This window comes from Ursus americanus, chromosome 9, assembly GCF_024610735.1.
Source record: "Ursus americanus isolate L20-20 chromosome 9, mUrsAme1.1.p, whole genome shotgun sequence".
In the NCBI taxonomy this organism is placed as follows: Eukaryota; Metazoa; Chordata; class Mammalia; order Carnivora; family Ursidae; genus Ursus; species Ursus americanus.
This window is the reverse complement of record NC_142135.1, coordinates 28,840,625-28,863,861: the sequence shown is the minus strand read 5'-3', so window position 1 is coordinate 28,863,861 and position 23,237 is coordinate 28,840,625. Positions and strand designations below refer to the sequence as shown.

The 23,237-nt window shown below is 37.5% G+C and overlaps 1 long non-coding RNA gene across 6 annotated transcripts in view; it reads right to left on the bottom strand.

Annotated features, from left to right (window-relative positions):
* LOC123797797 (uncharacterized) overlaps positions 1-23,237 on the bottom strand; it is a 144,087-nt gene that overhangs the window by 115,155 nt on the left and 5,695 nt on the right. For all 6 annotated transcript variants that reach the window (XR_006781075.2, XR_015725765.1, XR_015725766.1 and 3 more), the window contains exon 2: positions 19,418-19,527. This is a non-coding gene — a long non-coding RNA (uncharacterized LOC123797797). The remainder of the gene's footprint in view (positions 1-19,417; positions 19,528-23,237) is intronic.

The following is a 23,237-nucleotide window of genomic DNA, read 5'->3' as shown; positions in this document are numbered from 1 at the left end:
AGAGGGACCTGATGAGAAGGCGGGAGGATGCAGGGATGTGGTCTTTCAGACAAAAAGAAAATCAAGGGGAAAAGCTTTGAGGTGTACTATTTCTAGCATGTTTCATGAACAAGAGGCTAGAATAAGAAAGTCAATGGGGCTGGAGCAGAGGAAAGGAGGAGTTAATAGGGAAAAGAAGAATAGGAAGCTACTGAAGTAGCAGGTTGCTGAAAGGCCTTATATTAAGAATAAGACAGAAGCTGTTGGAAGTTTTTTGAGTAAGGAAATGATAGGATCTATAAGAAATAACAAATGTTGGCGAGGATGTAGAGAAAAAGGAACCTTCATATAGTGTTGGTGGGAATGCAAACTGGTGCAGCCACTCTGGAAAACAGATGGGGTTCCTCAAAAACTTAAAAATAGAACTACTGCATGTTCCAGTAATTGCACTGCTGGACATTTACACCCAAAATACAAAAACACTAGTTCAACGGGATACATGCACCCCTATGTTTATTGCAGCATTATTTACAATAGCTAAATTATGGAAGCAGCCCAAGTGTCTTCCGATAGATGAATAAAGAAGATAGGGTATGTGTATGTATGTAAGTATATATGTGTGTATATATATTCAATGGAATATTACTCGGCCATAAAAAAGAATGAAATCTTGCCACTTGCAACAAAATGGATGGAGCTAGAGAGTATAATGTTAAGTGAAATAAGTCAGAGAAAGACAAACACATGATTTCACTCATATGTGGAATTTAAGAAACAAAACAGATGAACAAAGGAAAAATCCAGAGAGAGAGAGAAAGAAACAGAAGAAACCAAGCAACAGAATCTTAACTATAGAGAACAAACTGATGGTTAGCAGAGGGGAGGGAGGTGAGGAAATGGGTGAAATAGGTGAAGGGGATTAAAGAGTACACTTCTCATGATGAGCACTGAGTAATGTACAGAACTGATGAATCACTACACTGTACACCTGAAGCTAATATAACCACTGTATGTTAACCATGCCAGAATTAAAAACTTAATTTTAAAAGAAATGATAGACTCTAACTTCCCTTTTAAAAGGCCTATTCTGGCTTTTATATTGACTATAAGAGAACAAGGGGTTATGTAGGGACATTAGAAGGCAGTTCCAATAACCCAGGTGAGAGATGGAAGTGGTGAGAAGAAGTTAAATTCTGAATATATTTCAAAGGCAAAGCCAAAAGTATTTGCTGACAGATTAGACATGGGTTATGAGAGAAAGACTATAAGCTTTTTTGGTCTGAACACCAGAAAGGACAGAGTCGCCATTACTGAGGAAGGGGAGACTATCGGAGACACTGGTTTGGATGGAGATTGAAGAATGGAATACGAGGAGTTCAAATTTAACCATATTAAGTATGGAAATGCTTTTTAGACATCCAGTTAAGGATGTCAAGAAGGCAGTTAGATATATGAATCTGAAGTCAGAGGAGAGATATAGGGGGGTGATACAAACTTAGAAGCCACCAGCAGATAGATGACATTTAAAGCTATGTGTCTGAATGAGATTACAGAGATGATCAGAGGCCTAGCTTTGGGGCATTCTAATGTTGCTAGGTCAAGAGATATGGAAGATCCAAAAAGAGTTTGAGAAGGGGCCAGCAGGGTAGGAGGAAAACCAAGAAAGTGAGTGTCCTGGAAATCACTGTTTATAATGTTGTTCTAAAGGCAAGTAAGATGAGAAAATAAAATGAACCAGTGTATTTAGAACGGTGAATGTCATTTGTGTTCTTGATAAGAGATAGCTGGGGAAAGAAGTGTATAAAAGTCTGATTTGAAAAGCCACAACATGTTTTATTGCTTATGATCCATGAGAAAGAGAAATAGTGATAAAGCAGGAAAGGGAAGAATTACTGGAATGACAACCTGAATTGAAAAAGGGCATGAAATCTAGTGAGCTAGTGCAGGGGTTGGTCTTGGAAAAAAGCACAAACCCACAAAGAGGAATAAAAGAGAAAGTCAGAATATAAACTGTTAACAGAAAACAGCTTATGTTCATTTATTACTATTACTTTTCTTAGATTCATATTTTATCTTTGTTCATTATTTAAAAAATAAATTAATATCTGTTTTACTTTTGTATATAATAAAATAAAGGATTTCTGGATTCTAGAATATCTCCTTTCAGTTCAAAGAACTTGCTTGAAGACCAAGCAATTTCAGCACATTGCAAAACTATCCCAAATGGCAGAAATAACTCAGATTCATATGGGACATTCCAAGTCTTTTACAATTTTTCTTAACCAAGAAAAAAGTAACCAGAAATCTCATAAGGGCATTCCATTAACAGGGATATGCCAAGATAATATTCTTTTTACTCCACATGATTTATGTCAAATATAATCTCCCTGTATATTAAATACCCTGGGACACATAATATACAGGAAGATTATATTTCAATATTCAGGGAGATAATATTTGACATTTGTTATATTTAGTTATATACAGTTGTCCTCTTTCCTATTATTCATAAATTGGAGCAAGTAAATTTATATCAGTAAATTATTCAGATTCTTAAAATATTTTTATTGATTTATGAATAAATAATAACCTAAATATTAATAATCTAATATACCAGAACTACAAGTTTCAAAAATTCAAGTTGTTTTAAATATACATGAGAAACTACATTATTTTTCAAAGATAGTGACTTCTAAGTTTGTATCTCCCACCTAGACCTTTCTAATTTACTGATTATATATGTATATGTACATATACATAAACTTATGTACATATAGATACATGTAACTTATATACATATGTAAATTGTGTGTATATATAAATTTATATATAAATATATATAAACATCTATACATATACATTTGTCAGGAGAATGACTTGTATACTAGCTGTATTTGAGCCTTTAGCTTAGTAAATTTCATTTAGTAAAACAGAAAAACAAAGCTAATCACACATATACCCAATAATGCTACTGAAGGCACGACTGACTATACAGCAGTTTTATTCAAGAGGTATAAAACATTACCACCTTATCCATTAATAAAATTTAAACTAAAATAAACACAATCAGGAATAATGTGAACTACAACATTAAAACAGTAAAATTACCAACTTTTTCTGTTTCTAAGAAGTGATCTTTTGGATATTAGTGAAATTTCTAGGAAAGAATGCATGCTATCCTGGGACATATGCCACTGACTGACATTTTTTTTTTTTTTTTTACAATAAAGCAGTGGATTTGTTTTCTAGGGCTCACATAAAAATTGCCATAGACAAGGTGGCTTAAACAACAGAAATTTATTTTCTCACAATTCTAGAGGCTATAAGTCCAAGAACAAGGTCTTTGCAGGGTTGTTTCTACTCAGCCCTCTCTCCTTGGCTTGTATGTTGTGATCTTATTGTTTGCACATAGTCTTCTGTCTGTGTCCTAACCTCCCGTTCTTGTAAGGACAGCAGTCATATTGGCTTAGAGTCCACCTGGGCAAACCCATTTTAATTTAATTACCTCTTTAAAGGTCCTATCTCCAAATAAAGTCACATTCTGAGCTACTGGAGGTTGAGCTTCAAAATATAAATTTAGGGTCGGGGGGCACAATTCAGCCTATAATGAACACTACAGTTAGTTACAAGAAGAATATATAACTTGGTTCGAAGGCCTTATGGTATTTTTCTTTTCTGAAATCACAATATCTTAATTAGGAGTTAGGTCCATCAAATTAATCTGCTGAAATTCTTTTGATTACAAAGATTAAAATGTTTATTCCTTAAACAGAATTATCACTCAATGTTCCCTGAAAAACTAAAAATGGTGGAAGGGATTATACAGATTTCTTTATAATTTACAAGGCATTTTCATATATCTGCTACTGATTGAGCCACACAATTCTGGAAAATTCAGAAAATATAGCTAGGTCTAAAACTTCTCTTATTCTTCATTCAGTGGTCATTTAACTACATTATGTGACACCTAGAAAAGAAAGTAGATGAAAATTTATGTGCATGAGGATTTGGGAGCCCCCAAAAGTCACCATAAGTTGTAAAGGTTTGTCTAGAAGAATGACATAGGCCTAAGCCCACAGTTGCACAATGCTTTTTCAAGGACCAAAGAATGGTTACATCTATGATATGATAGCAGAAGCAGGGTAAAATTAAGAAAGGACATGCTTGGTTGGAGTTAAGATGGCGGAGGAGTAGGGGACCCCTTTTTCAGTTGGTCCCAAATTGAGCTTGATAGGTACAAGACCAGCCTGAACATCCACGGAATCAGCCTGAGACGCAGGAAGATACATCTGGATCTCTACAAATGAACATCTCCAGCGCTGAATATTGAGGTATGAAGCGGAGAGCCGTGAAACTGTGCACAGATATCGGAAGATAAACAGAAGGGGGAGGGAGCCACCCCGTTCGGGCGCTGGGAAGCGGTAGCCACCTGCACGGGGGAGCGGGTGGAATCACGAACCGGCACCCGCGAGATAGCAGACTGAGACCATGAGCCAGGAAACACACGCCACCAGACTGAAATGGAGCTCCGGCACGCTCACTGGAACCAGACTGAGACCGGGAGCTCTGGGAGTGCGCGGGGGCGGCTGGCAGCTGGTGGTATTAGAAACACAAAGGACAGAGGTGCACCAGCCCTGAAAGTGAGGGCTGGGACCCCCAGTGTGGGGCGCACATCCCAGGACGCTGCAGCGTTGAGCAGACCAACAGAAACAGAAGTAAAGTGGCCAGAACATCAGTGGAGAACGGTCCGCGATCCCTCTGTTCTGAGACAGAGGCTGAGATTCGGCCACTGCTGCTCTGACTCTCAGAAGAGGCACAGCAAACTGCCAGGGAAAGCCGCCAGAGAACAAAAGCCTGGAAATACCGACTCACAGTGTGCCCATCCCCATCCCCCCTGGCAAGGGACACGGAGACTCTACCCAAACAGGGTTGCCTGAGTATAGGTGCGGCAGGCCCCTCCCCCAGAAGGCAGGCTGAAAAATCAAGAAGCCCACATCCCTAAGATCCCTATAAAACAAGGGCTCATGGCCTGGGTCCCGGTCAATAATTTGGGCTCTGGACAACCCCGCAACCTCTCCTCATCAGAATGACGAGAAGGAGAAGTACCCCCCAGCAAAGAAAAGACAATGAGTCTGTGGCCTCTGCCACAGAACTAATGGATATGGATATAACCAAATTATCAGAAATGGAATTCAGAGTAACAATGGTCAAGATGATGTGTAGACTTGAAAAAAGTATTAACGAAAATGTTAACGAGAATATAGAATCTCTAAGGGAGGAAATGAGAGCGAATTTGGCAGAAATTAAAAATTCGATGAACCAAATGCAGTCAAAACTAGAGGCTCTGCCGGCCAGGGTGAATGAGGCAGAAGAGCAAATCCGCGAATTGGAGGATGGGTTAGTAGAAAAGAAAGCTAAAATAGAATCTGGGCTCAAAAAAATCCATGCTCAGGAATGTAGGTTACGGGAGATTACTGCCTCAATGAAATGTTCCAATGTCAGAATCATCGGCATCCCCGAGGCGGTGGAGAAAAACAGAGGTCTAGAAGAGATATTTGAACAAACTGTAGCTGAAAACTTCCCTAATCTAGCAAGGGAAACAAACATTCTTGTCCAAGAGGCAGAGAGCACCCCTCCCAAGCTCAACCACGACAAACCTACGCCACGTCACGTCATAGTGCATTTCGCAAAGATTAGATCCAAGGATACAGTATTGAAAGCAGCCGGGGCAAAGAAATTTCTCACATACCAAGGCGAAGGTATCAGAATTACGTCAGACCTGTCTACACAGACCTGGAATGAGAGAAAGAGTTGGGTGGCATTTTTAAAGCTCTTTCAGAGAAAAACATGCAGCCAAGGATCCTTTATCCAGCAAGGCTGTCATTCAGAATTGATGGAGAAATAAAGACCTTCCAGAATCGCCAGTCATTGACCAATTTCGTAACCACGAAACCAGCCCTACAGGAGATATTAAGGGGGATTCTAGAAAAGTAAAAAGGCCCCAAGACTGATACAGAAACGAAAGTCACGGTCTATAGAAACAAAGACTTTACTGGCAACATGGCATCATTAAAATCATATCTCTCAATAATCAGTCTCAATGTAAATGGCCTAAATGCTCCCATAAGTGCCACAGGGTTGCAGATTGGGTAAAAAGACATGACCCATCCATTTGCTGTCTACAAGAGACTCATTTTGAACCTAAAGATACATTCAGACTGAAAGTAAAGGGATGGAATACCATCTTTCACGCCAATGGACCTCAAAAGAAAGCTGGGCTAGCAATTCTCCTATCAGACAGATTGGATTTTAAACTAAAGACTACAGTTAGAGACAGAGAAGGGCACTATATTATTCTTAAAGCATGTATCCAATAAGTGGATATGACAATTATAAATATATATGCCCCCACCAGGGGAGCAGCAAGATACACAAGCCAATTGTTAACCACAATAAAGAGACATATAGATAAAAATACACTAATAGTAGGGGACCTCAACAATCCACTATCAGCAATAGAGAGAGCACCGGAGCAGAAAACCAACATAGAAACAAGAGCTTTGAATGCCATACTCGACAAGTTGGACCTCATAGATATATATAGAACACTACACCCCAGAACCAAAGAATACTCATTCTATTCTAATGCCCATGGAACATTCTCAAGAATAGACCATGTTCTCGGACACAAAACAGGTCTCAACCGATACCAAAAGACTGAAATTATCCCCTGCATATTCTCAGACCACAACGCTCTGAAACTGGAACTCAACCACAAGGAAAAATTTGGAAGAAACTCAAACACTTGGAGACTAAGAACCATCCTGCTCAGGAATGACTCGATAAACCAGGAAATCAAAATTCAATTTAAACAATTTATGGAGACCAACGAGAATGAAAACACAATGGTCCAAAACCTATGGGATACTGCAAAGACAGTCCTGAGGGGGAAATACATAGTCATCCAAGCCTCACTCAAAAGAATAGAAAAATCTAAAATGCAGTTTTTATATTCTCACCTCAAGAAGCTGGAACAGCAACAGAGGGACAGGCCTAATCCACGCACGAGGAAGCAGTTGACCCAGATTACAGCAGAAATCAATGAATTAGAAACCAGAAGTACAGTAGAGCAGATCAACAGGACTAGAAGCTGGTTCTTTGAGAGAATCGATAAAATTGACAAACCGCTGGCAAGACTTATCCAAAAGAATAGAGAAAGGACACAAATTAATAAACTTATGAATGAAAAAGGAAAGGTCACGCCTAACACCAATGAAATTGGAAGGATTATTAGAAACTTTTATCAACAGCTATATGCCAATAAATTAAGCAATCTGGAAGAGATGGAGGCTTTCCTAGAAACCTATAAACTACCAAGACTGAAGCAGGAAGAAATTGATTTTTTAAGACAGGCCAATTAATTATGAAGGGATTGAATCAGTGATAAACAACCTTCCAAATAACAAAACTCCAGGCCCGGATGGTTTTCCTGGGGAATTCTACCAAACATTCAAAGAAGAAATAATACCTATTCTCCTAAAGCTATTTCAAAAAATAGAAACAGAAGGAAAGCTACCAAACTCATTCTATGAGGCCAATATTACCTTGATCCCCAAACCAGGTAAAGACCCCATCAAAAAGGAGAATTACAGACCGATTTCCCTAATGAATATGGGCGCCAAAATCCTCAACAAGATCCTGGCTAATAGAATCCAACAGTACATTAAAAAGATTATCCATCATGACCAAGTGGGATTCATCCTGGGATGCAAGCGTGGTTCAACATTCGCAAATCGATCAGCGTGATACATCATATCAACAAGAAAAGACTCAGGAACCATATTATCCTCTCAATTGATGCAGAAAAAGCATTTGACAAAATACAGCATCCTTTCCTGATTAAAACCCTTCAGAGTGTAGGAATAGAGGGTATATTCCTCAATCTCATAAAAGCCATCTATGAGAAGCTGACAGCAAATATTATTCTCAATGGGGAAAAGCTGGAAGCCTTTCCCTTAAGATCAGGAACTCGACAAGGATGCCCACTCTTGCCACTATTATTCGACATGGTACTAGAAGTCCTTGCAACAGCAATCAGACAACAAAAAGGTATCCTAGGTATCCAAATCGGCAAAGAAGAAGTCGAAATGTCTCTCTTCGCAGATGACATGATACTCTACATTGAAAACCCAAAAGAATCCACTCCCAAACTGTTAGAAGTTATAGAGCAATTCAGTAATGTGGCGGGATACGAAAACAATGCTCAGAAATCAGTTGCATTTCTACACGAACAATGAGACTGAAGAAAGAGAAATTAGGGAATCCATCCCATTTACAATAGCACCAAAAACCATAAGTTACCTTGGAATTAACTTAACCAGAGACGTAAAGGACCTATATTCTAGAAACTATAAATCACTCTTGAAAGACATTAAGGAAGACACAAAAAGATGGAAAGATATTCCATGCTCATGGATTAAAAGCAGCAACATAGTTAAAATGTCCATGCTACCCAGAGCAATCTACACTTTCAATGCTATCCCGATCAAAATACCGAGGACATTTTTCAAAGAACTGGAACAAATAGTCCTTAAATTTGTATGGAACTAGAAAAGGCCCCGAATCGCCAAGGAACTGCTGAAAAGGAAAAACAAAGCTGGGGGCATACAATGCCGGATTTCGAGCTGTACTACAAAGCTGTGATCAAAAGACAGCATGGTACTGGCACAAAAACAGACACATAGATCAATGGAACAGAATAGAGAACCCAGAAATGGACCCTCGGCTCTTTGGGCAACTAATCTTTGATAAAACAGGAAAAAACATCCAGTGGAAAAAAGACAGTCTCTTCAATAAATGGTGCTGGGAAAATTGGACAGCTACATGCAAAAGAATGAAACTTGACCACTCTCTCACACCATACACAAAGATAAACTCCAAATGGATGAAAGACCTCGATGTGAGACAGGAATCCATCAAAATCCTAGAGGAGAACATAGGCAGCAACCTCTACGACATTGGCCAAAGCAACCTTTTTCATGACACGTCTCCAAAGGCAAGAGAAACAAAAGATAAAATGAACTTGTCGGACTTCATCAAGATAAAAAGCTTCTGCACAGCCAAGGAAACAGTCAAAAAAACTAAGAGGTAGCCCACGGAATGGGAGAATATATTTGCAAATGACGCTACAGATAAAAGACTGGTATTCAAGATCTACAAAGAACTTCTCATACTCAGTACATGAGAAACAAATAAACAGATCAAAAAATGGGCAGAAGATATGAACAGACACTTTTCCAATGATGACATACAAATGGCTAACAGACACATGAAAAAATGTTCAAAATCATTAGCCATCAGGGAAATTCAAATCAAAACCACACTAAGATACCACCTTACACCAGTTAGAATGGCAAAAATAGACAAGGCAAGAAACTACAATTGTTGGCGAGGATGTGGAGAAAGGGGATCCCTCTTACATTGTTGGTGGGAAAGCAAGTTGGTACAGCCACTCTGGAAAACAGTGTGGAGGTCCCTTAAAAAGTTAAAAATTGAGCTACCCTATGACCCAGCCATTGCACTACTGGGTATTTACCCCAAAGATACAGACGTAGTGAAGAGTAGGGCCATATGCACCCCAATGTTCATAGCAGCATTGTCCACAATGGCCAAAGCGTGGAAGGAACCGAGATGCCCTTTAACAGATGACTGGATTAAGAAGTTGTGGTCCATATATACAATGGAATATTACTCAGCTATCAGAAAGAACGAGTTCTCAACATTTGCTGCAACATGGACGGCACTGGAGGAGAGAATGCTAAGTGAAATAAGTCAAGCAGAGAAAGACAATTATCATATGATTTCTCTCATCTATGGAACATAAGAACTAGGAAGATAGGTAGCGGAAGAAAGGGATAAAGAAAGGGGGGTAGGGGCGCCTGGGTGGCACAGCGGTTGAGCGTCTGCCTTCGGCTCAGGGCGTGATCCCGGCGTTATGGGATCGAGCCCCACATCAGGCTCCTTCGGTATGAGCCTGCTTCTTCCTCTCCCACTCCCCCTGCTTGTGTTCCCTCTCTCGCTGGCTATCTCTATTTCTGTCAAATAAATAAATAAAATCTTAAAAAAAAAAAAAAAGAAAGGGGGGTAATTAGAAGGGGGAATGAAGCATGAGAGACTATGGACTATGAGAAATAAACTGAGGTCCTCAGGGGGGTGGTGGGGGAATGGGATAGACTGGTGATGGGCAGTAAGGAGGGCATGTGTTGCATGGTGCACTGGGTGTTATACGCAAGTAATGAATCATCGAACTTTACATCAGAAACCAGGGATGTACTGTATGGTGACTAACATAATATAATAAAAAAACATTAAAATAAAAAAAAAGAAAGGACATGCTTATTTGGTAAACTGGACTAAGCTATTTTCCTAACTAATCTGATATTACTTAGCATATAGTTTATAACTAGACTTTCCTCAGACTCTGATAAAGTAATTTGAAAGCTTTGGCCAATGTTTAAAAGTTCAGATGACTTCTGGTGATGAAGAGTAGCTATGGTGAACTAAAATTCTGTTCTGTATTTTTAAAGTTTCAGTTTAAAGAGCAGAGCACAGTGATAGGGCCAGTGGCAAACACAGGGTATTCTTCCTCTGGGGATGTCACTAGAGCTCCACCAATCAGCTTGATCATATTAACTGAATCATTGTTTCACTCATTGAGCCGGTGTGTTCACTGCCTAAAAATTCACAACTCTGCCAACTATGGCTACCACTATTATGGTGTGCTTTTTCTTGTTGGTTAATATCATGCTTTTTGCTAAGGAAAGCTATAGAACATTATTATTGAAATTTCTCTATTGTCAATTCAGGAAAATTCATCATGCTAGGGTTCTTTTTTTTTTTTTTTCATGTTGACATCCCTAAAGTATTTTACCCTGGGGATAAACTCAGGATCTGGCAAGAGCAATGAGCAGAAACATATTTTAGAAGGGAATCTAAATTTATACTATATGAAGTGAAAACTTCTGATTAAATATGCCTTTATTTCCTCATTCTCCTGAAGCTTCAATAAAGTAAGTAAAGGAATAAAAAGAAAACAAAAAAGAGTAACAAAAAATGAAGGGAGAGAAAGATGATGAGAGAATTCAACGGAATTCTCTGAGAGATGGAAAGCAGCTGGAGAGTGGTGTTCAGTAAAAGAAGCTATTAACATGGGTGCCTACATAGGAAGTATCTGTAAAAAAACATGCTTTTTGTCTTTTTCTTCCTTCTTTCTTTTTAGTCTAATTCACCCTACAGAATACTGGAAAGGTTTAGGACATTGAGGCATAACATACTGGGGAAGTTGATAATGAACTCAATGCTAAAAACAAAGAAAACTGTTGAAAGTAGCTAGATCCTCAGATTTTGTCTACTCCCCCACACTCCTAAGGTAAGTAATTCCTTCCCTATTTTCTCCCTACTTCTACCTTGGAAGATACAACTGTTTTAGCTTCTTGATAAATTACTACATCCAAGAGGCTTTGGACCAGGGACACTAATCAGTGTGAGGAATGGGATGGGAAATGGGGCTGAAGTCAAAAGGATTAAGTCCAAATTTTTGTACTGATTGGTGGGACTCTGGCCCCCTTCTCTACCCTGCTCCTGGAATATAGGTGTTGAGACATACTCACGCAGGTGGGAGAATAAAAGAATGCTTTTCTGGAGAACCAAATGACCCCAAAGAAAAGACCTAATGAAACAGACACTGAGAGATCCTAATTAAAAAAAAAAAAAAAAAAAAGCAGGCACCCTATTCATCACAAACACATAGTGCTTCCATATAGCATTCTAGTATCTTATACTTAAATATAAAACAGACAGCTAAGTATCACAAGACACTTGAGTAAAGTCTTCTATATGAAAGTTAGACACTAGAAAAGATAAGAGAAAATAAAATACTTAGAGCAAATAGAGACACTGAAAGGAGCAGAACATACGTTAAGGAATATTCTCAGAGAGATAACTGCTTATCTCTGATATCTGATATCTGCTTATCTCTGATAACTGATTATTGCTAGCTAAAACAAGAACAACATGCTATTAAAAAAAGAAGAGAACACGGAAGACTTGGAAATGAAAAATAAGATAGCCCAAAACACCAATTTAATAGATTTGGAAGATAATATTGAAGACATCTCCCAGATAGAACAGAAAGATCAAGGAGATGGGAAACAAGAGATGAAAAGCAAAGAACTTAGAGAATCCAACAAGGGATCTGACTAGCAAACAAAAAAAATGAAGGAAATGAAATCATCTGAAGAATTACACAAGAAAATTCCCCAGAACTGAAATGTGTAGAGAAGCCAGATTGGAACAGGGCATAGAAAAGAAATAAAAGCAGAGGAGGAAGAAATTGATAATTGAGCCCTCATAAAACAGTATTGAAAAAACGCAGTAAATTTAGACAAATGAATAACAAAAACTGTCAAATGAAAAGTTTAAGTAGTTACTAATTCCAGGAAGAAATGAAATGTTGTAGAGAAGGAGGGAAGAATTGCTCTACGACCTACAATGGCAAATGTATTTGGGTGTTTGATAAAGTAAACCCTATATAAAAAGGATGGGGAGAGCAGAAAAAAAGCACTGGCAGAGATACCACTGCTATACTGAGACAGCAGTAATCTATATTATTAAGAAATATAGAAATAGTGGGGAAAATGTATATTTAGAAGAATTCAGTGTTCGGTTTGGGAGAGGAAGATTGGCTTTATTATAATTTTAGTGAAATTTGCCTTAATAAAGACTGTGTACATATTTTGATGAAAATAAAAATCTAATTAACACAAAAAGGAAAATCTAAGATTATAACAAAGGGTAAATGAGACTGGAAAACAGCCAAAACTTATATATTTCATTTATATGTAAACTTTAAAAGAACTTTTAAATGTAAAGCTGGACTTCATTTATAATAGTTATTTTTAGTATGATCAAATAATATTTCTCTTATTTTCACATTATGTTAATGCCTTGATTTATGAAATTTACGACTTTGTTTGGCATCTTTACACTTACATATGTACTAACTTTTTAAAAACAAAAGAGATTCAAATGTCATACACATTCTACTAAGTGAATTACAGTAACTCTTTAAGAGTATTTCTCTGCAAAACTTTGTTTTCAAGTAAGACTAGGCTTACTTCCTACCTTAGTCATTGGTTGTAAGTAACAGAGAATCAGACAAACTAGGTAAGAAATGATGGGACATTCATTTAAAGGATAAAACACTATTTAAAAAACTTAGGGGCCAGTTTTTTGAGAGACTGGAACAAGGAATAAAACGCCATCAAGACCCAAGGCAGTGGATTTCATTCTCTCTATTCTCTCCTTCCAGGGCCAAAGGGACTCTCATTTCTTCATCTTTTTATGTGCCTGAACCAATATTTTCTTTTTCTATGGAGATTTCTGTGTTTCACTTATACAAGCCCAAACATGGTCACTCCAGGGTCAGCTTTACGTCCTCTTCCTAAATGGTCCAAAGTTGTCAAGTAGAATTTCTAAATTCTAATTCCAAATGCTTGGAAGATGAATCTGATTGGCTCAGCTTGAGTCAAGTACCCATAATTGATCCAATCAGCTGTGGGCTGTGTTTGGGGGAGCTGTCATGTGACCTGATACTCCCTGGCAGTTATTGTGGAAGGAGAGAAGAGATTGATAAGCAAATTGACTAACACACTTGCTTTACTTTTCAGCTAACTTGATAAGGACTCAGACGAGGTCTCTTTCCATCCCTAGCCCAGTTCCTCCAAACAAAATAGACACTTCAAACAAACTGGAGTGACTGACAGGTATCCCAAATGAAGTGGTGAAATGTGAAAAGTATAAAGAAGAATGTATGTCTTTTCTCCTGTTCTTGAACTTTTTTCACATGCATGCAAAATTCTAAATCAGGGAAGTTATAGGAAACTTCTTAGTCTTATTTTTCATCCCAGAGACATTCCCACAATTGACCAACATTTTAAGGCCAATATGATTGCCCGGTGATGTGAGTTGTTACTTGAAGATTTTCACTATGGCTGTTAATGGTATGAGAGTAGATCCTGTGTTACAGGAAAAGCTTTCCAGAATTTGTTTATGCTACTGTTGCTTTCCTTTTATTATAGGATTAAAAATTACATTTATATTTTCAACCATATGAAGCCAATTCTTGCATCCCCATCTATTTTATATCCTATGTAGAGAAGTATTAAGGAATGGGGTTGGGATGAATGATGGGCTGGAAGAAATACTTAGATTCTAATACACAAGGTATGTGAACTAGCATTATGTTAGCTCCCATTAAAATATCACATATGTTCCTTTCTTGATAACTGCTTTCATTTCCTTTTAAAGCTGAAAAAAAATAAAATTATGTTAAATGACACTTGTACCTTGGCTTTTTTCCTAAGGACATTAAGGAGAAATTTCAGAGAAGAGACAGAAGAAAAAAACCTTTTGTTAGCAGGGTTTATCAGTAGTGTTTTTTATGGGTAAAAGGGGTTTGGTTTTAGGTTATATGTTGGAAGAGATGTGAGAACAGGTGTGATTATAATCTCATTGCATTCCACATCTTCATAGACGGGTTAGTTTAGAGTAGGCAGTTGCTTATTTTATAAACTTATGAAACCATACAGGTTTCCTGGATATCTGGCTGAAAATTCAAGACAACTGCCTGCCGATTTCACAAATTTAAAGAGATGGATTTGTAAATGTGGATAAAAATGCAACAAATAGAAATTATCTTTGCTTCTCCCAAGATATTATTTTCAAATCTATATCAGGCTTCTATTTAACTATCACCAAGGAAATATTACACAGTTTGCTAGATCATTCTGTACTAGAGCTGAATGATGAATGGAAAAGAAAATAGAACTAGTCTATGAAATGACGACTTCATTACAGTGATTATTTTTAACCATTTAAAGTTTATTTTTATTCATGTGTCATATTGTGCTATGCTTTCAGCCATTTTCACATTTAATCTTCTTAATAACCCTCTGAGGTAGGTATTATTATCTTCTATCAAATGAGATTGCCAAGGACTTACGCCAGATCATGTTATGAACAATTGGTAAAGTCAGAAATCAAGTCAAAATTTTAGGATTCCAAGGAATATCACTGTTTTAAATATTAACTGCAATTGAAAAAAAACAACTTAATTGAGTTTCTTTTTTAGCAGTAACTGTGAGAAATGGCATGTCTGTATATTTGTGTCCTGTATTTATTCAGATCACTATTTGTGTGCCTACAATTTCATTTGAGTGTCTATTCCTTGGTGACAATTTCTTCAGAAACAATGGTCTCCTCATAGATTTATCCACTGGTAATTCAACGACATATTTCAGAAGCTCAGCTATCTGAGTCTTTCAACAGAAAGAGTTTTTATACTTTGAGTAATATATACCTTTTATCCTCTCAAATTAAAAAAAATTTATTTATCTTTTCTAACTAAAAAATATTGTCTATTTAAGTTAACTCATGTAATTGTTCTAAAGTGACCATAATCTGAAACTGGGGAGAAGAACTCTCAGAATTAGACCAGTGTACTCTGGTTGAACTTTGGTTTTTCAGTTAATTGTGCTTAGCATGCAGCTCAGGTTGATAAGCTTGTTTGTGTCGACACTAAAGTATCTACTTAGTGATATTATGCTGCCAATTATAACTGTTTTTATAAGTAATAAACCAAATTTAACTCCTGATAGTTTAAAAATATTTGACTCCCATCATTAACATTTCTCAAAAAATGATATTATCAACATCATTTTGTTTTTCATTTCCTAACATTTTTAGAATGGGAAAACTTTCGTTCAAGATTAATGGTTAAAGGTGTTATTAGCTATTCACGAATTAAATGAAAACCTGCAAGACCAGCTTACATTTTAAAAAATATATAGTGTAAGTGTGACCTCTTATGCCCTATACTCATACTGAATCAGGCTAGATTAATAATAATCATAAATACCATTTTTAGCTACTCAGTTATTCCTTAAATTAATATATTAGGTGGTATCATAATTGGGACAGCCAATACATTAAAATAGATTACTTTTCACAAGTCAGATTATACATGTTGTGCATTTCAAACCTGAGTTAAATGTATTGCTCTTTTATTTTCAAAGAATGCTGATGAGGCAAAAAACACAATGTAAAAAAAGCATAATTCATCTTGAGAGTTTACAATGTATAGAGATCTATAATTCATGAGATTTCTAATCTTTATTCCTACATATGGATATTGTTTGACGTATTTTATTGAGAGGCTGGACTTTAGCTGTGAAACTTACTTATGAAATTGTTTTATAACAAAAAATAACATGATTTTACTTTCACTATTCTATTCGGTGTACTACTGTAAGAAAAAATGTACTAAAATCAGAATATTAAGGCCTCTTTTTTTCCCTCAGGTCAGCAAGGAAATTATAATACATAGCAAAATAAAAATAAGAAGAAAGCAGATTTGTGAAGGCACAAGTCAGATTCAGAAATCTCTCTTTGCCCGAAGCATTACAAAAGACACAGCATGAAGGCAGACTCTTTAAGGGAGTCTCCTGTGTCATCAAGGGTCTAGATTACATCATCACTGATTTCATCTTTTCCATCTCCTAATTTTAATGTCTTTGCTTTCTCAAAGGCTGCTGTAATTTATCCCATGGGTTCTCAAAATAAGTGACATTTAAAATAGAAATATGGCTTCTGTGTTTTATTGTCTCTGCCATTTGTCGATACCACACCTATTTGCAGAGATAAATACCTTCTGCTTCAGAAATGAAAATGCTCTTTACATGTCCACTGTTTTGTCAAGAATTTTTGTGATTTGTAAAATGAAACACTAATAATACATTTGTGCTTCTTTAGTGTAAAACTTAATCAAAATGAACTTTGTTGAATGAAATGAAATGCTAATGAAAATGCTCTTTACGTGTCCACTGTTCTGTCAAGAATTTTTGTGATTTGCAAAATGAAACACTAATAATACATTTGTGTTGCTTTAGTGTAAAACTTTTTTTTTTTTTAAGATTTTATTTATTTATTCGACAGAGATAGAGACAGCCAGCGAGAGAGGGAACACAAGCAGGGGGAGTGGGAGAGGAAGAAGCAGGCTCATGGCAGAGGAGCCCCATGTGGGGCTCGATCCCACAACGCCAGGATCACGCCCTGAGTCGAAGGCAGACGCTTAACCGCTGTGCCACCCAGGCGCCCCGCTTTAGTGTAAAACTTAATCAAAATGAATTTGGCTGAATTTATGAGACAAGAGCTATATTCAACATAAATTTGCCAGAAATGTTTTGCATCATGTGATACTTCAACTATAATTTTATTTTTCTTCTTAGCTCAGCCTGGAGCAACCCTTCCCCAAGCATGTTTTAAAGACAAACAAAATTACAGTAGTTCTTACTTTCTAATATGTTCACTCCTTCAGGGATTTACTGGGAAAGAGTAAAAAATCTTTAAGAGGATAGTTAAGTCCCGGCTGTGAATCATGTGCCAAGATGTTCAATGACTTTTTTTTCTTTAAAGACATAGATAGTAAGAATAGGAAACCAAGTGTTAGCTACTTGGGAGTGTTTCATTAAAAAAAAAAAATCTAGAATTTCCCACTTTGAACATAGGTGAGTTACCATTTCAAATTATTTATCTGAGAATAGGAGGGATTTAAGAAGTTTTCAGCAGTTCTCAAAAGTGTCTGCCATGTGGTGCCAATTCAGGTAGAAGCTGTCACTGGTTTCTGGTAAAGAAGTTAAATTTACTCCTTTTCAGGGACTGTTCCTACTGAATCCTGTAACTCCTTTGGTGTTAAAATAGCAACTTTAAGATGAAATTATATGAAGCTAAATTATAGTTATTACTTTTAATGTCCTCACTTAGCAAAATAAAAAGTTGGCAACTTATACTGGCTCCTTTACCTTTTTCCTGGAAATTTTACTGGTTCATAAAACCCTAAATCAGTGAGCATTGATCTAATGGAGCTTCTGCCCTTCCATAAATAATTATTGAGTCTTTGGGGACAGATCATGAACATGACACACAGATGTTGAATGGAGCTTAGAGTCTAGTCATAGACACAAATGATGATATATAATGATTATAACACAGTGGGATAAGTGCTTTTAGGGAGAGGAAATACTGGAGCATATGAGCAGGGCACCTAACCCCGAAGGGGGGAAGTCAGGCAAAGATCTCTCCAGGAAAGAGATACAAAATATGAAGTATAGTATATTGGCTTTGTGAGGAAAGTACCGTTTTCAAGATGTCTAGGTACTTGGAAAATCAAACCAAAGTGTTACTTTATCATCATGGAATCAGAGCAAAGAGCCATTAACTAAAGCCTGTTAAACTTTGATGAAATAATCACGTCCCAGCTAATATAATAGTTCTTTAGCGGGCAGACATTAATTTCTCTAGAGACAGGGCAGTGGGATAACATTTTTAGGTTAAGAAGTGATATTCTCTTTCTCTGCCCATCTCTCTGAGAGTGAAACTTGCCTCACCGTCCTCCAGGCCCTGAATTACTGTCTCTGGGAGAGAGTGTCAGGGGAGAAAACTGGGAAGTCAGGAACCTCATCTCTTTGGCTTTGGTTTTCAAAACTCATCAGAGAGGATATACGTAGGTGCCTCTGGAAAAATCACAAGACAATTCTTGGGGAATAAAGCACTGAGACTGCAGGGGTACTTCTCTTGAGACTGAAATATTGCTCTCATAGGGTTGGGGAATGGAGGCAGGAGTGGTAAGGAAGATGAGCCTCAAGGGGAGCTGATAAAATTCAAGTTTAGAGGCTCCAAGGGAGAGAAGCCGTATTGTCTAGTCAGGGTGTTAAGGAGGTGAGAGCACCCAGAACAAATAAAAGATTGGAAGTAATGCAGAGGGAGGGAACCTCAAATTCCCATGTGATTCAAAAGTAGTTAGGAGAGCCACAACACCTGGAGGTGCTTGTGGAGGGAAACAAGGGCTGTAGTGCTAACTGGAAGACCAGGTGGGCTTCTCAAAGCCTCGAGACTACATAAGCATGACTGATATATAATTGGTATGGCTGTACTGGTTTATAAGTTATCAAAGTACTTTACATTCACTGATAAATAGCCATTTACCCAGAATCACCTACCCTCCCCAAACAAAGAGTAATGCCTGGGATAGCAGAGGAGGCTTCAGGATGCTGTGTAAGCAATAAGCCACTGTCTGCATCCTTTCTGATTTTTTTGGTGTATTAAGTTACCTGTTGTTGTATAAGAATTCATTCCCCAAACTGGCAGCTTAAAGCAATAATAAACATTTGTTCTCTCACACAGTTTCCATGGGTCAGGAATTTGGCAACAGCTTAGCTGAGCTGTTCAGGCTAAATGTATCTCATGAGTCTGCCGTCACAATGTCAGCTGGGTCTGAAGTCTTGACTGGGGATGGAGGACCAATCGAAGATATGTCACTTACATGGCTTGCAAGTTGCAGGAGACCTCAGTTCCTCACTACACGTATCTCTCTCTGTAAAGCTGCATGATTGTCTTCATGACATGGGAGCTTTCTTCCCCAGAATGAGTGATCTAAGAGAGAGCAAGGCAGAAGACACAATACCTTTTATGACAGCCTCAAAAGTTGCACTGCATCATTTCTGAAATATCTTATTGATAACACAGGTCACCCCTATTCAATGTGGGAAAGACTCATATAGGGTGTGCTAACCAGAAGGTGAAAATCATTGGGGACCATCTTAAAGGATACTACCACAGTCAGTGACCTTGCCCTATGGTTAGTTCAACATTCTAAACATCACTTTCACACAAGTCAGAGTAGTCTTGAAAAAGGAGAAGGCAGCAAGGCAGGGGCAAGTTTCAAGCTGAGATTAAATTTTTGTCTTCCTCCAAGAAGGTACCCCAATTAGAAATTTAGTTTTATAAAAATGCAATTTCATTCTTGCACAACTGAATTTGTGCATTGAGATTCATAGCTTCTGTATTCCATGTGGCTAGTTTTTCCCTGAAAATAACTGCCAAAGTTTTGTTCACCAATACTCTTCTGTTGCTTTAATTCTTTCTTTAAAAGGTACAATCCCTCAATAACTTTGCTATTCATTTGAGTCTGAGAAGCACTCTGCCTTCTTCCATTAGGTACTGCTTTCATTATATCATTCATTCTGGCAGCCCAGGATATGGAGCACCTATAATATCGTTTCTAGAAGGGCATCTGTGCAGCACAGCAAATGCTAACTAGGACTGCCTTGGCGTTCAGTAGGAAGAAGTACAGGTTGACAGTGAGGGTCTTTGAATTTATGCACCATTCATATTTCAGACCTGTAATCAATTTTCTGTTTTGGGGGGTAAGTATTAACAAAAATGGCCTTGCTTAAGTTTATTAACAAGCAATCATCAATGATAGTATGGCAGCTATCCAGTGAATTATCAAGGGACAATGTGAGCACAGTATCTTTGGAATTTTCAGTACTTCACGGAGATCTTGAGTTACAGAATTTTAGAAATGCTGCCATTTTTCAGAGTTATACTGTTATTCTTGGAAAGATGTTTAAAAATTCTAAATTACTTGTATATACTTGGAATCTGACTGAAAAAAAAGAAATATGAAATCCTAGGTAATTTATCAAAGGTAGTAGCATTAATTCCCTTTCCAAGAAAATAGTGAATAATTCCTGATTAGTGTCTCATAAACAAATGAGCAAATTTTCAGGTCTCTGTGGGCTATTTATAATCTACCATGTCTTTTCTTCAATGCAAAGCAACCACTGCTGAGCTATTAATCATATACTAGAAGAAGATATTCTGTGGAGTTGAAATAAAATTTCCACATGTCTAAAAGCTATGTTAAATAGCTTTGCAATCTAGCTAGTATTTCAGGAGACCTACTTCTCAACAAAAATGGAAGATTACACCCAGAATGGAATAATAATAACAATGCTACTGTGGCAGCAAGGGAAGTGTACTGTTAGAATCTCCCTTCAAGAAAGAACTTCCTATTCAACTGCAAGGAGTGCAAGACAGCTGACAGCTTCCAGCTCTTTAAGGCTTCAAAATTCATCTCAGCTTCTGAGCTGGGGCCACAATCTTCCAGGCAGCCCCCATTCAATGACTGAACATGTGAGGGTTCTAGGGCCTGACCATTTCTACCCAGTGCAGTACTCTAACGGGTAATCTTTGCTCAGGAGCTTTTCTCCTTGAAATGGCTAATACTCTGTCACATCTAAATCGTGGCGTGAGGCTCTTACTGTCCAATCCAGCTTCGTATTCTCTTTTCTTTCACAGGCATCAAATATGCTTCGTGGTCTGAAAGCTTTCCCTGCTCAAGCTTTCCCTTCCCAGAGTACCAAAATGACAAAGCTATTTTTTACTAAGATCCTACTCTGTGAAGGAGTGTATCATAGTGTGTTTGGGAAAGTTATTTAACCTCTCTGAACTGTTCCTTCATCTGGAAAGTGGAGTTGTTGTTTGAAATAATCTACAAAGAGCAATTTGTGAAGTGCCAGTATACAGTAAGTACTCAATAGTTGGTATATAATACTGAGTATTATTATACCACATGCCAAACTCTGTGTGAGAAATTCCCAGTTTATTACTTGCAATCTTTGTTATAATCAGCAAGTATTAATACGCTTATTCAACATATAAGGAAACTAGGATTCAATGAAATTAAAATAACTTGCTCAAATTGCTTAATTACATAGCTAGAATGAGCAACCTTGGGTTAAAACCCAGCAAGTTCCGCAGAAGGGAGCAATGTACATGTATATCGGCAAATAATCCACTGCTGTTACCTCGGAACGTAAGGAAACTCCGTGCCCTCCATGACATGGTATGTACAATTTGTAGTTAATACAAATTACTTTGGGGACTCTTTCATAACTGTCAAGTCTGTACATTTAATTCCATTACATATGTGACACTAGAATCTGTCAATGGGTGTCTAAGACTAAGCATTTGTCTAAAAGCTTAGAAGAGCAACGTATAATGTCATTACCAGTCTCTGATGAGTACTGGTCAGTTACTCTCATAGAATGGCTCTCAAACTGGGTTTGTCCGATGTTTTCTCAAGATTAGATTGAGGTTATTTTTAATATTCCATAATCTTGCTATTGCTAGAAAAACTGCGTCAATTGAAATCATTCCTCTCTGACTGTTGTGGTTCCCACCCCACCCAAAGAAATGCTCAAGTCCATTATTAAAAGATGCAAAAGAATCTGTAATGGAAACATAATGGCTGAAGGAAGTTAAAATACTATTTTGCTCAAAAAATTTTTAGTGAGGTGGCAGCAATTTGAACTGAGTGGCAGTTTTTGATGCACACTTAATACTGTTCTTTTTTTTTTTTTTTTTTTTTTAAAGATTTATTTATTTATTTATTTGACAGAGATAGAGACAGCCAGTGAGAGAGGGAACACAAGCAGGGGGAGTGGGAGAGGAAGAAGCAGGCTCATAGAGGAGGAGCCTGACGTGGGGCTCGAACCCGGAACGCCGGGATCACGCCCTGAGCCGAAGGCAGACGCTTTAACCGCTGTGCCACCCAGGCGCCCCACTTAATACTGTTCTTAACTCACAGTTTCAAGATAAAGAACTACAATAAGACCTTACACCTGTCAGAATGGTTAAACTCGAAAAGACAAGAAATAACAAGTGTTGGTGAGGATGTGAAGAAAAAGGAACCCTTGTGCACTGTTGGTGGGAAGGTAAATTGGTGCAGCCACTGTAGAAAATAGCATGGAGGTTTCTCAAAAATAGTATATAATTACCATATGATCCAGTAATTCCACTACGGGTATTTACCCAAAGACAGAGAAAACACTAATTCAAAAAGATATATGCACCCCTATGTTTACTGCAGCATTATTTACAATAGCCAAAGTATGGAAGCAATCCAAGTGCCCATCCATAGACAAATGGATAAAGAAGATGTGGTATATATGCACAATGGAATATTACTAAGCCATAAAAAAGAATGAGATCATGCCATTCACAACACCATAGATGGACCTAGAGGATATAATGCTAAGTGAAATAAGACAGAGAAAGACAAATACCATATGATTTCACTCATATGTGGAATCTAAGAAACAAAGGAAATAGGAAACAAACAAAAAGATTCTTAAATACAGAGAATAAACAAATGAGCGACTACCAGAGAGGAGGTAGGTAGGGGGGTGGGTGAAATAAAGGTGATTAAGAATACACTGCTTATGATGAGCACTGAGTAATATACAGAATTGTTGAATCATTGTATTGTACACCTGAAATTAATATAACACTATGCT